The following is a 12,095-nucleotide window of genomic DNA, read 5'->3' as shown; positions in this document are numbered from 1 at the left end:
GGTCGTAGCCCCCCTGCCTCGAGTGACCACGCTCGTCCTCGGGATACGTCTCACCTATATGCGAAATAACTATAAAAACGTAAATTTTAAAGCACAAAACCAACCTTTGAAAATAACTTCTCATACAATGCTCAAATGGGGTGTATGAATACACCAACGGGATCTACTCAACCTCACGAACATCCCAATATTTTTAAAATAATTTTTCACCGCCGCACGCGCCCCCACGCGCTGGCCACGCGTAGGCACGTGCCTGGCACGCTGACGGCGTCAACTGACGCCGTTAGGAATATTCCGTTATCCCTAACGGATTCCGTCAATGGCGTCAGGAATATTCCGTCAGACTTGACGGAATATTCCGTCTTCTTCCCGGGCGAACCTCCGGCGACGTCGCCGGCGCCGGAAAATCGCGAAAATTTAAAACTTTAATATCTCCGCCATTTTTCAACCAAATTTCACGATTTTAAAAACCACGAAATCTCACCTGCAAAATCTATCCAATTCCGGCCAACTACGAAACCAACGATCCCGACGTCCAATTCCTTCAAACGAACTACTCCGAGCTTCCTTGGGACCTCACCAAGCTATCTACAAGCTTCATTTTCCCTAAAACGTGAGAAATCATGTGTGCGTGAATAGTACCCCAAATCGACCATTGTGAAATCGACGTGAAAACGATAGAGTTCTTACCTGGAAATGGTATGGTTGGACTTGTACGAGCCTCACAAGCTCGAATATGGTCTTGGTTCCCTCGATCTGTGGACGTTTAATGGGATTTGGGTGTGTGTCTGTACGTGAATAGTAAATGGGAAGGGAAATGGGAAGAAAATGGGCACGGGATAGGGTGCAGGGAAGGGGACAAAAGGTTGAGGGAGTATGGGAGTGTGTGTGTGGCACCAAACATGCCAACAAAACCCCAAAACAAACAATAAACGTAACGAAATCAAACTAGGGGCAAAACAGTCTTTTCACGTGTACGTTTTCGATATTTTCGGGACGGACTGTCACATATACACATTATTATATAGCTACATATATAATTAATCTTCATCTATCGTTAATTTTCATAAACAGTGTAGTATTGTTAAGTGACACACCCCAACCCGGAATGTCCACCTGGACAGCGATGTGTTGGCCGACATCTGGAAGGTGATGAAGCCATAAAGTGAAGAGAGGTAGAAAATGTGAATAAACTAAAACCTAAAAGTGACTAATTAGAGAGCGCATGTGCGCGGGGTTTGAACCCATATCACACAAGTGATGTCAGAGCATAGATAAATTGCAATAAAAGAAGGGTAATGGCATTTATATTGAAAGGAAAAGTCTCATACATAGCAGCTTTTGCCAACAATCCTCGTTGTCACGAAACCTCTGGCACTAAAATCCTGGAGGGGCGAAAAACAAGGGTGGGTTGGCTTGAAAATAAAGTTTTGTAAAAATATTTTCGAAAAGTGTAACCCCTCGCTGTAATACAAGTATATGGTTTCTCAAAAATAATATAATATTGGTATGTAATACGGTACCCTACAACAAAAGTGAGTGAAAAGATGTAGGGTACACCAACAAGGTATCTCAACATTAAATCCCAAGTCGTTATTATACGAAATCATTGCTCATTAATTTATGTAAGCACACAAGTCCACTGTAGAGATATTCAGACAGTGGAACAGGCTAGGTTTACATTCTAGTACTACATCACATGAGTTGCGCTAGTCGCATCACATACGAGTCCAAAACATCACACAAAAGGATAGGCTGACACCTAACTCTGGATCCAAAACAAATGTAAACGGTGCATGTGAACTATACGTGAAGCTAGTTTTTGGCCCATGAAAGTACAAATAACTAAGAGACACCGTACAAACATATAATAATGAGCAGATAAAATGCAAGGATGTCATGCCATAAGTTTATGCTCACAAATAATATTTAAAATACAAAGTACGAAAAGTCTATTTGTAAGGCTAAACATGATATATCACATCATAGTATATAAAAGCAATTGTTGGGAAAAATCATATATACATATATATACGTAAAAACAAAAAAACCCACTCACATAACCATAGCTTTCTTGCTCTCGATAAGCCTTGTCATTCATAAATCCGAATAAGCTTGTACCTATACCAAGTCACATTGACTTAACAAAATACTTAAAACACAAATCATACACAAAAGTGGGCAGATGACAGTTTATCTGTCCAAAATTCCCCCTAAAACTAGAGGTAATTGCGAAACCGCCCTAATTTCATTAAAATACCAAACAGCCCTAAAGCTTTCAGCAAATCTTGCATTTAGATCCTCATTGTAAAAACAGTACGACAACAACATTCTTTCCTAAAATCTCCCACCAAACCAGCATATTCTATATGAATTAGAAGTTGGGACAAGAGAAACATAAGTATATTGGAGGGTTTCAAGGTGGCAGGAACTGGCTGGAAAACGGCCTGCAAGGGCGGAGTTTCCTGCCAGAAACTGGAGAAAAACCCAAAAATCAGTTAAGGGTTCCCGAGTTCGATTTCGATGCATTTCCAAGTGAAAAAAAAACACAGATTTAAGTCTCAAAAGAAGGTTTAGATTCATACCCAAAATCAAATTTGGAGGAACAGATGTCGAATCCGCCTCAAATTCGACGAATGGAGCTTGGTGAGGTTCGGCAGCTTCTGGAAATAGGAAACATTAAGCATGCATGTCCAATCTTAGTGATTTCCAGCTAAAAAAACACCACATGCATGAAGATATTTAGTACCTAGGATCGATTCCAAGTGAGTTTGAGTGCCGCCACCCACAAAGTCGACCGGTTTTGCCCGGAGAACACTTAAATTAAGAATTTGTATATTGCATTGATTCAAATATTGGTACATAAGGTAAGACGATATTCTAAGTAAACAGATCCTAGAATAAAGCTAATTATATTTACATCCTACAATCACTCAATTACAAGAGTTGACAATTTTTGAAGCTACAATCACTCTCAATCAGATCGTATGATTTCTTTTCCTTTAACACTCCCCCTCAAGTTGGAGTGTGGATGTCAATGACACCCAACTTGCCTAGATGTGTATGGAAAATAGGCGCACGTAGTGGCTTAGTAAATAAGTCTGCGACTTGCTCCCCTGTTTTGACATAGAAAGTTTTGATTTCTCCCTTTTGAACCCTCTCACGAACAGTGTGGCAATCGATCTCAATATGCTTTGTTCGTTCGTGATACACATGATTTGCGGCTATGTGTAAGGTGGCTTGGTTGTCACAAAATAATCTTGCCGGTTGGGGATGCTTAACTCGCAAGTATTCCAATAAATATCGCAACCAACTTAACTCACAAGTAGCTGCGGCCATAGATCGATACTCCGCTTCTGCGGATGAACGAGCTACTGTAACTTGCTTCTTGCTTTTCCAGGACACCAATGAGTTTCTAAGAAAGATACAATAACCAGTCACTGACCGATGTGTAATAGGGCAACGAGCCCAATTTGCGTCACAGTAACCAATTAATTGTAGTTCATTTTGAGAAGGAAACATCAAACCTTGCCTAGGAGCTCCTTTGAGGTATCGAAGAAGTCGATGTGCTGCATCAAGATGATGTCGTTGTGGTTCTTGCATGAACTGACTCAACGTGTTGACAATATATGCTATTTCTAGTCTAGTGATGGTAAAATAGATCAACTTTCCAACTAGAGGTCTATACTTCACAGGTTCGTGAAGTGAACTGCTACCTGTAGGTGATAGTACCAAATCTGCCTCCAATGGAACCTTCGTGGGTTTAGCACCCAGCAATCCAACCTCCTCCAATATGTCCAGTGTATATTTCCGTTGACAAATTGTGATTCCAGCTTTCGAACGTGCGACCTCGACTCCAAGGAAATACTTCAGAGGTCTGAGATCTTTAATTCGAAATTGACTACTAAGGAAAGTCTTTAGGTTCTCAATTTCTGCCTCATTGTTGCCTGTAATCACCATGTCATCAACATATAACAATATAATGGTGAGTGAAGTACCCTTGACTTGAGTGAACAAAGAGTAATCTGCCTTAGATTGGCAGAAACCGATGGTACATATGGCCGAAGAGAACTCTTGAAACCAACTTCTGGATGCCTGTTTAAGGCTGTATAAAGATTTATGTAGTTGACACACAACATTCTCCCCCTATCGACGATAACCCGGGGGAGGCAACATGTAGACCTCCTCTTGAAGTTCGCCATGGAGAAAAACGTTGTGGACGTCCATTTGATGTAAAGGCCAATTGCGGACAGCAGCCACAGTCAAGAGGCAGCGAACGGTAAGGAGTTTGGCCACCGGTGCGAAGGTCTCCGTGAAGTCGATACCTTCACATTGGGTGAAACCTTTGGCAACAAGACGTACTTTGTAGCATTCAAGAGTCCCATCAGATCGGCACTTAAGTTTGAAGACCCATTTACAGTCGATGGGTCGTTGGCCAGGTGGAAGAGGAACAAAACTCCAGGTTTTATTTGCTTCGAGAGCGGTGAGTTCAGCCTGCATCGCTGCAACCCAGTGGGGATTGTGACAAGCCTGCTCATATGTAGTAGGCTCCACCAAGTGGGATATATGAGAAACAAAACGTTGATACCCAGGAGAGAGGGAGGAATAAGAAACATACCGATGTAGTGGATGACGTGTATTGGACGTGGACCGCGAGGAGGACTCTGTGGGCGTGAGCAAGGTGGAGTGATGAGCCACATAATCTTTGAAGTGAGCAGGTGGTTTGGTGGGACGAGTAGAGTGGCGAAGTGAGGTGGTGGAAGTGATGGGTTCAGTATGAGAAAGGACAGGTTTAGACGGTGGCGGTGGGGCGTTGATGTCAGGTACCAGGGGTGCAGTGAGAGATGAAGGCTCAGGGTTGGTCGGGGAATCGGGGTCCGTGTTGTATGGGGAAGTAAGCACCGTTTCAGGGGAAGTGTAGTGGTGTGTTGGATGAATAATGGGAGTAACATGCATGTCGTGGGTTGGATGAACATGTATGTCGGTTTGGTCTATAGTGGGTGAGTGAGTATAAGGGAAGATATGCTCATGGAAGATGATATCATGTGAGGTAAAAAATTTATGGGTGGCTAGATCATATACCTTATAACCTTTTTGACCAAAAGGATAACCAAGGAAAACACAACGACGAGCACGAACGTCAAACTTATTGGTGGGTATGAGGTTGGTAGCATAACTAAGACATCCAAAAACGCGTAAGTGCGTGTAAGTGGGTGGTGTGTTATGCAAAAGTTCGTATGGAGATTTATGGGAGAGCAAAGGTGTAGGTAGACGATTGATGAGATAACAAGCAGTTTGGATACTTTCCCCCCAAAATTTTAAAGGTAAGTTGGCCTGAAACCGAAGAGCACGACAAACATTTAAAAGGTGCCTATGTTTACGTTCAACCACCCCGTTTTGTTGTGGTGTGTAAGGACAAGAATGTTGGAAGGAGGTGCCACATGAGTCAAGATAAGAACGCATGGAAAGAAATTCACTACCATAATCTGCACGAAGAGCTTGAATGTCACGTTGAAATTGTGTTTTGACCCAAGAGAAAAAGGATTTCAAAATCGTTTGTGTGTCGGATTTGAAATTCATAAGATGCACCCAAGAAAAACGTGTGAAATCATCCACAATAGCAAGAAAATAACGTGCCCCAGAGTGTGTTAGATTTCTGTGAGGTCCCCAAATATCACAATGAATCAAATCAAATGGTGCAGTAGTTTTGATTTCACTATGAGAAAAGGGGTAAACGAGTTTGCTTTGCTAAAGGGCAAACTGCACAAATGTGTTTGGAATCAAATATTATTTCAACATTATTTTTGGCTAATGTAAGTAAAGGTGCAGATGATGGGTGTCCAAGACACTGATGCCATAGGCTAGTGATATGATGAATATGGTTGGCGAGGTGAGGGTTTTGTCTCTGTGTAAGATAGTAGAGACCATCAAAATGCTTGCCCAGGCCAATCACCCTCCTCGAATCCATGTCCTGCACAACACAAAAATCCGAATAGAATGTCATTATACAGTGCAAAGCTTTCGTCAATTTACTAACAGACAATAAGTTGACACGAAACTTTGGGACATAAAGAACTTTATCAAGAGATAGATCATGTGACAATGTTACAGAGCCAATATTTTTTTATTTCTGCTTGCCCTCCATTTGGTAAACCAACGAAATCATGCTGAGCATCAATGATGTTGTGTGTTGGTGGAGAATACGATATATGATCGGTTGCTCCGCTATCAACAATCCAATATAGAGTCGAGTGTGAATCCGTGCGTGCTATATTGCATGTAGGTGAGAAGATACCTGTTGCGTTTGCAAGTGGTTGTCCATTACCATTGCGGAGCATGGCAATGATCTGATTATACTCTTCGGTGGTGAACATATGACCGTCAGAAGTATAAGGCTTGGTGGTTGTAGTAGAGTTGAGAGCCTCGGCATTGTTAACTGCCGATCTCTTATTCTTGGGCTTCACGTTCTTGCCATGCCATTTGTGTCCTTCGGGAAACCCAATAATGTAGTAGCAACGGTCCACCAAGTGTCCATCTCCGTCGCAGTAGGTGCATTTAAGTGACTTACATGAAAACGTGTTGGAAGGCTACTTGTTGGATAACGATGGCGTTGAGGTTTGCTGAACCTGCATTGCATGAGAGTGCGCCCCATATCTCGGCGACTGGCCACATCCATCTGCCGTTTATGTTGAAGAATGAGGCCATGAACTCGGCGTGTGTCAGGGAGCGGACTCATCATCAGAATCGAGCCTCGTATAGTCGCATAAGAGTCGTTCAATCCCATTAAAAACTGCATAACTCTTTCTTTTTCTTCCCATTCAGCGAGTCCTCTTAAGCCTGCACAAGTGCAAGTGAGTGAGTCATTGTAAGACGCTAACTCGTCCCATAAGGCCTGCATCTTGGTGTAATATGCAGAAACCGAGAGCTGCCCTTGACGATTTTGGACAATTTCTTATCGAATTTGGTAGATCCTCTAGTCATTGATCTGTGAAAACCTATCTTTGAGATCGTTCCAAACTACAGCAGCAGTTTCAGTGTACATAATGCTGCAAGCAATGTCGGAGTGGACTGAGTTCACAATCCACAACGTTACCATGTCGTTGCATCTTTTCCAAGCTGCATATTTTGAGTCCGAGGGTGATGGAGCCTTAATGGTTCCATCAATGAACCCAACCTTGTTCTTTGCGCTGAGACCCATGCACATGGCACGGCTCCATTGCCCATAATTGTTCCCATCAAGTGGTTTGGAAACTAGAATAAGCCCAGTATGATCCGAGTGATGTATGGCATATGGGTCTGAGAATTCCATGAGATTCTCATTTGGTTTCATAATTTTGGTTGGTTCTGTCATGGTGTTGGCAATGGTGTTTGTGGGAGATCTGTGGTGGTTATGGGAGGGCTACGGTGGTTATAGTGGCGAAAGTGTGATAGAGTCACCAAGATCGGTGCTCTGGTACCAACTTAAATTAAGAATTTGTATATTGCATTGATTCAAATATTGGTACATAAGGTAAGACTTTATACAGAACCTAAGTGCTATTCTAAGTAAACAAATCCTAGAATAAAGCTAATTATATTTACATCCTACAATCACTCAATTACAAGAGTTGACAATTTCTGAAGCTACAATCACTCTCAATCAAATCGTGTGATTTCTTTTCCTTTAACAAGAACACCATCGGAAACTGGGTTAACAAACAGAAGGAAAAGCAGGGGATTTCAACCCTCATTTCGAGTTACATTTCCATGTAAACAACCTCCCGAGCAAGAAAATAATACCATACACAGGGATCGCACAGAGAACCTCACCTGGGGTTGAAGGTTAGAGCTCAAAGCTCTCGGGTTCTATGGCAGGTCACTGCCTAGTGCTCCGATGGCACATGCAAGGGCATTGTTGGGTTCGTTGAGTCTCAAGGATTCCAAAGACATAGGTTTCAAGTTTGATTTGTGAAGGAAATGAGGTGAAAGCTAGGGAGAAGCTCTCGGAGCTTAGAGGGAGTGCGTGTGTGTGTTCAAAAGTTCGAGAGGAAGAATGATTTTCAGAACAAAAAGAATTAGGGGGAGAGAGAGAGAGAGAGAGAGAGAGAGAGATGTGGGGTACCGGCCAAAGAAAGAAAATGATGGAAGTGATATGTGTGGAAGAGAGAGAGGGAGAAAGAGGGAGATAGAAAGAGATGACCGGTTGAATGAGAAAAAAGAGGAGGGAGTGACAAATGACGTTTGATGGATTGATAGGTTTTTAAAATATATTGAAACTATTATTTTATAGTTCCACTTGCACACAGACTAACCAACATTGCCAATACTTGCAGCAATATCTTTGCACGAAAGACAGATTTCAGTGTCCTAAAAAGGACCCATGCATTGGTGCACGCTGCACAAGGATAAAATTCTAAGGAAAATTAATGAAAATGACTTGAAAGCTTTTGGTTTTAACGATAAGAACAAAATAAAAGGTAAAGTAAATAGTACCAGGTTTGACTTTTTAATGTAAAAATGTGATTTTTCGTTAAAGTAAACAGTACCGCAGACTTTTCGTTAAAACTCCCAAAATTCTAAGCTTTGAATTTGTCTTAGGTATTTTTACATGATTTCGAACATAACTTCTTCATTATAATTTTGAATTGAATTTCGTCTGCATTCACGTGTTCATATAAATGAGTACTATTCGCAAAAAGTAAAATAAGACTGGAAAAGTGAAAGGAAAATTGAAGTCCACTTGGAAGGTCTACATGGCATCTCAGAGGCATTTTAGAAATTTCACTACTACTGAGAATAAAATACAATAAATCTTGTGATTGGATGTCACATTAAGTTTCATAAACAGATTGTGTGAAGACGCGCGGGTCCATGCATCGGTTTTTTAATATTTATTTTTAATATTAAAATTATGTTTTTTAATTAAAATTTAAGTTCTTTTGTCATTTTAATTAAAATTTAAGAATTTTTCATTAAAAATTAATTTTTTTTATTAAATAAAGTTATAGCATAATCTTTTATTAAAATAAACTTAACCTAAATCATTTTCATGAAAGTTCCCTTATTTTTGCTCCCTCTCTTTTTCTTCACAAACTCTATGCCATATCCAATCTTCTTCCCAAAACCATCTTTCCTTTCTTCATATCCAACTATCATGAAATGAAAAAAATAAAATAAAATAAAAAAACCAACACAAATTTCATTTAAAAAAAAAAGTTGTATGTGCATTTTTCTAATTATAAGCAGTATTTCGTTGAAATTTTTTATGTATTAGAGAAGTTGCAATTATTTGCTTCTTAAACTTTATATCTGGGTTCTGTGTGATATCCAACACAGGTTAAATTGAAATTCCAATCCATTATTACCTCAAATTATATTTTCCTCTCAAGTTTTCCAATGACTGATTCTTAGAGAGTGGCCAACATGTTGTCATCCTGATACACATGGAACTCTTTATCAATTATCATCAAGCTTGAAACACTCATGAACGAATGATGAGTTAGGTGGTAGATAAAATTTGGCATGGAAAATATTACACTAAAGCTTACCACGTGGCAAATTTTGAGTGGTTAGTAGCGTCATTCAGTGAAGTCCTGTGGCAAGCTGAGGCTCACATAAGTTTTTCTTGTTATTCCCACCCTAGTGTCTTATTTCCCCACTCACTTTTTAATGAAAATTTTAAATACAAGTCTGTATATTTGTCAAATGACCAATAAGGACCTTAAAAAAATACCATACTAATAGGTTGGGTGCGAAAAGATAACAGTAGTCCCATATTTACATTGGGCTGTGAAAGGAATGGACAAATATGTAAAACCAATTAGCAGAAAAATAAAAAATAAAAAACATAAAGAATGAGGATAGAAAGAAATTCTAGAATGAAAAAGTGTGGATGCTCTTTCCAATTAAAGGGTAAGAAGCTAGCAATTGATGATGATTGGATATTGATGATAATTATTGGAGTGCATAGTTGATGCGAGATTTATACGCACACAAATTAAACCCTCTTTTTGTCAATTGTAGTATAAGTATAAGTAGGGATCGTTCTGGACCGGGGATTAGGAGGGATTGCTAAAACCTTGGAAACTGACTCAAAAACGTAAAAACAAGATAAAACACTAAACTAGACTCAAAGAATGTGAAACTAAACGTTAAAACACTAAGACAAACCAAAAGACTCAAAATGCTTTTAAAAACACAAACTAAATTGATTTCTAACTAAATTGAACAATAAAGTAAAGGGGGATTGGATTTGGACGACTTTAAACTAAAAATGGAAACTTGGAAATAAAACAAATTGTAAATATGGATTTGACGGAAATGAATGGATGGGAAGCTAGCTAAGGGGTTCATCTCCACATATGTTATACTTGCATACAAAACGATGTCTAATTGCTTTTCAATAAACCATGAATTCTCAACGCCCCGGGTTAATTAGGTCCGCTTAAATTAACCGTCAAGTTTTCCTTAAGTTAATGAATTGGATGATTGCATACGACAATCCAAAGCATTCCTCACAAGTTCCCTACATGAATTGCATAATAGAGATACAAGCAAGAATCATTAAGCATCATGAAAACTATAAGTGTTGACGAGGCATTCGTTACTATGATTGCATGAAACTTATGCCAAGAATATGTTTAACACGATTGTTTATAAGCAACCTCCACTACTTGTGAATATAAGTTCATAACTATTACGTGAAACTCACTTATATTCTAGCGTCAAATTCATGCATGAAAATTAAGCGTTCATTCTTAATAAACATACATAAATAGGTTATCAATCAAACAGTTAAACAAATTGAATTCACAACTTATGAAACGTAATTAAAAGTAATCAAATCATATTACAAACATAAACATAGTTTCGAATCACCCCCTAGCTAAAGGGGGTTTATTTCCTCATACGTACAAAACAAAGAGAATTGAAATTAAACATTGAAATCAAAGAAATGCCTAAACATTCCAACAACTCAATCTTGAATTGTATGAACGTTTAGGCCCTCTTATCTTCCTCTTTATTGTAGCATAAGGTCTAGGGATAGTTGGTTGGGAGGATGGAAGTGTTGGGAAATTATGGAAATGGATGAGGAGTGGTGGAAATGGAAGATGGTTTTTGGATTCTAAGGGAGACTCACGGCTAAGGGAGAAAGGAATGTGTTTGTGGTGTGTTGTGTTGTGAATGAGATGAGATGATTTTTGAATGAATGAATGCAAGGGTATTTATAGGAGGAGTGGAGATGTATATGGCTATTTGTTTAAGGTGTTTGTGGCTACAATGATGAAGAATTGCATGTGGAAATAAAAGGGAAAATGTGGTGAAATGATGAAGTAGGAAGGTGGAAATGCATGTGAGATGTTGGAAAGGAAATGGGAATATGAGTAGGCCATGGCATGGGAGTTGTTTTGTTGGTGTAAATGTGCCATGGTTGCAATGATGAAGAATAAAGGGTGCATGTGGGGTGGAATTGAATGAATGCAAAGTGAATGAATAATGAAATGAGTTAAAGAGGGAGAATGTGGTGAAATGATGAAGTAGGAAGGTGGAAATGCATGTGACTTGTTTGTGGAATAAAGAATGAATGGTGGAATGATGAAGAGTTGCATAAAGAATGCATGTAGGGTTAGCTAGGTTGGCTTTGTTTGGGTGCATGTGTGTTAATGGTGGTTTTGCATGTGAATTGATGGATTGTTTTTGATGGAATGGATGGTTCTTTGCATGGCTTTTGAAGTGATTGTGGGCTTTGGAATTGGAAGGAAATGCATGGCCTTGGGGTTGGTTTAAGAGAGAATGGGCTAGGCCCTTTGTTTTATGTCCAAAATGAATACAAAGCCTTCAAATTCGTCCAACACTTTGGCTCCAATCATATGCTATCCATTCCAAGCCCAATTTTGCTCCAAAATGCTCCAAAATGCATCTTTTTGCTTCCTTAGCCATATGAACCTAAAAACACACGAAAATGGCTTAAACTACTAAAACAACTAAGAATTAACAACATAGATGCACGAAAACAAGCTAAGTAAGTCGCCTAAATATGCTCCTATCAAACTCCCCCACACTTATCTTTTGCTAGTCCTCGAGCAAAACAGAATAAAAACAAATAAACAAAACGA

This window comes from the organism of the source record quoted next, unplaced genomic scaffold, assembly GCF_019419815.1.
Source record: "Pyrus x bretschneideri cultivar Hongxiangsu unplaced genomic scaffold, Pyrus_bretschneideri_v1 Contig67, whole genome shotgun sequence".
In the NCBI taxonomy this organism is placed as follows: domain Eukaryota; kingdom Viridiplantae; phylum Streptophyta; class Magnoliopsida; order Rosales; family Rosaceae; genus Pyrus; species Pyrus x bretschneideri.
Note: the sequence above shows the minus strand (reverse complement) of the source record.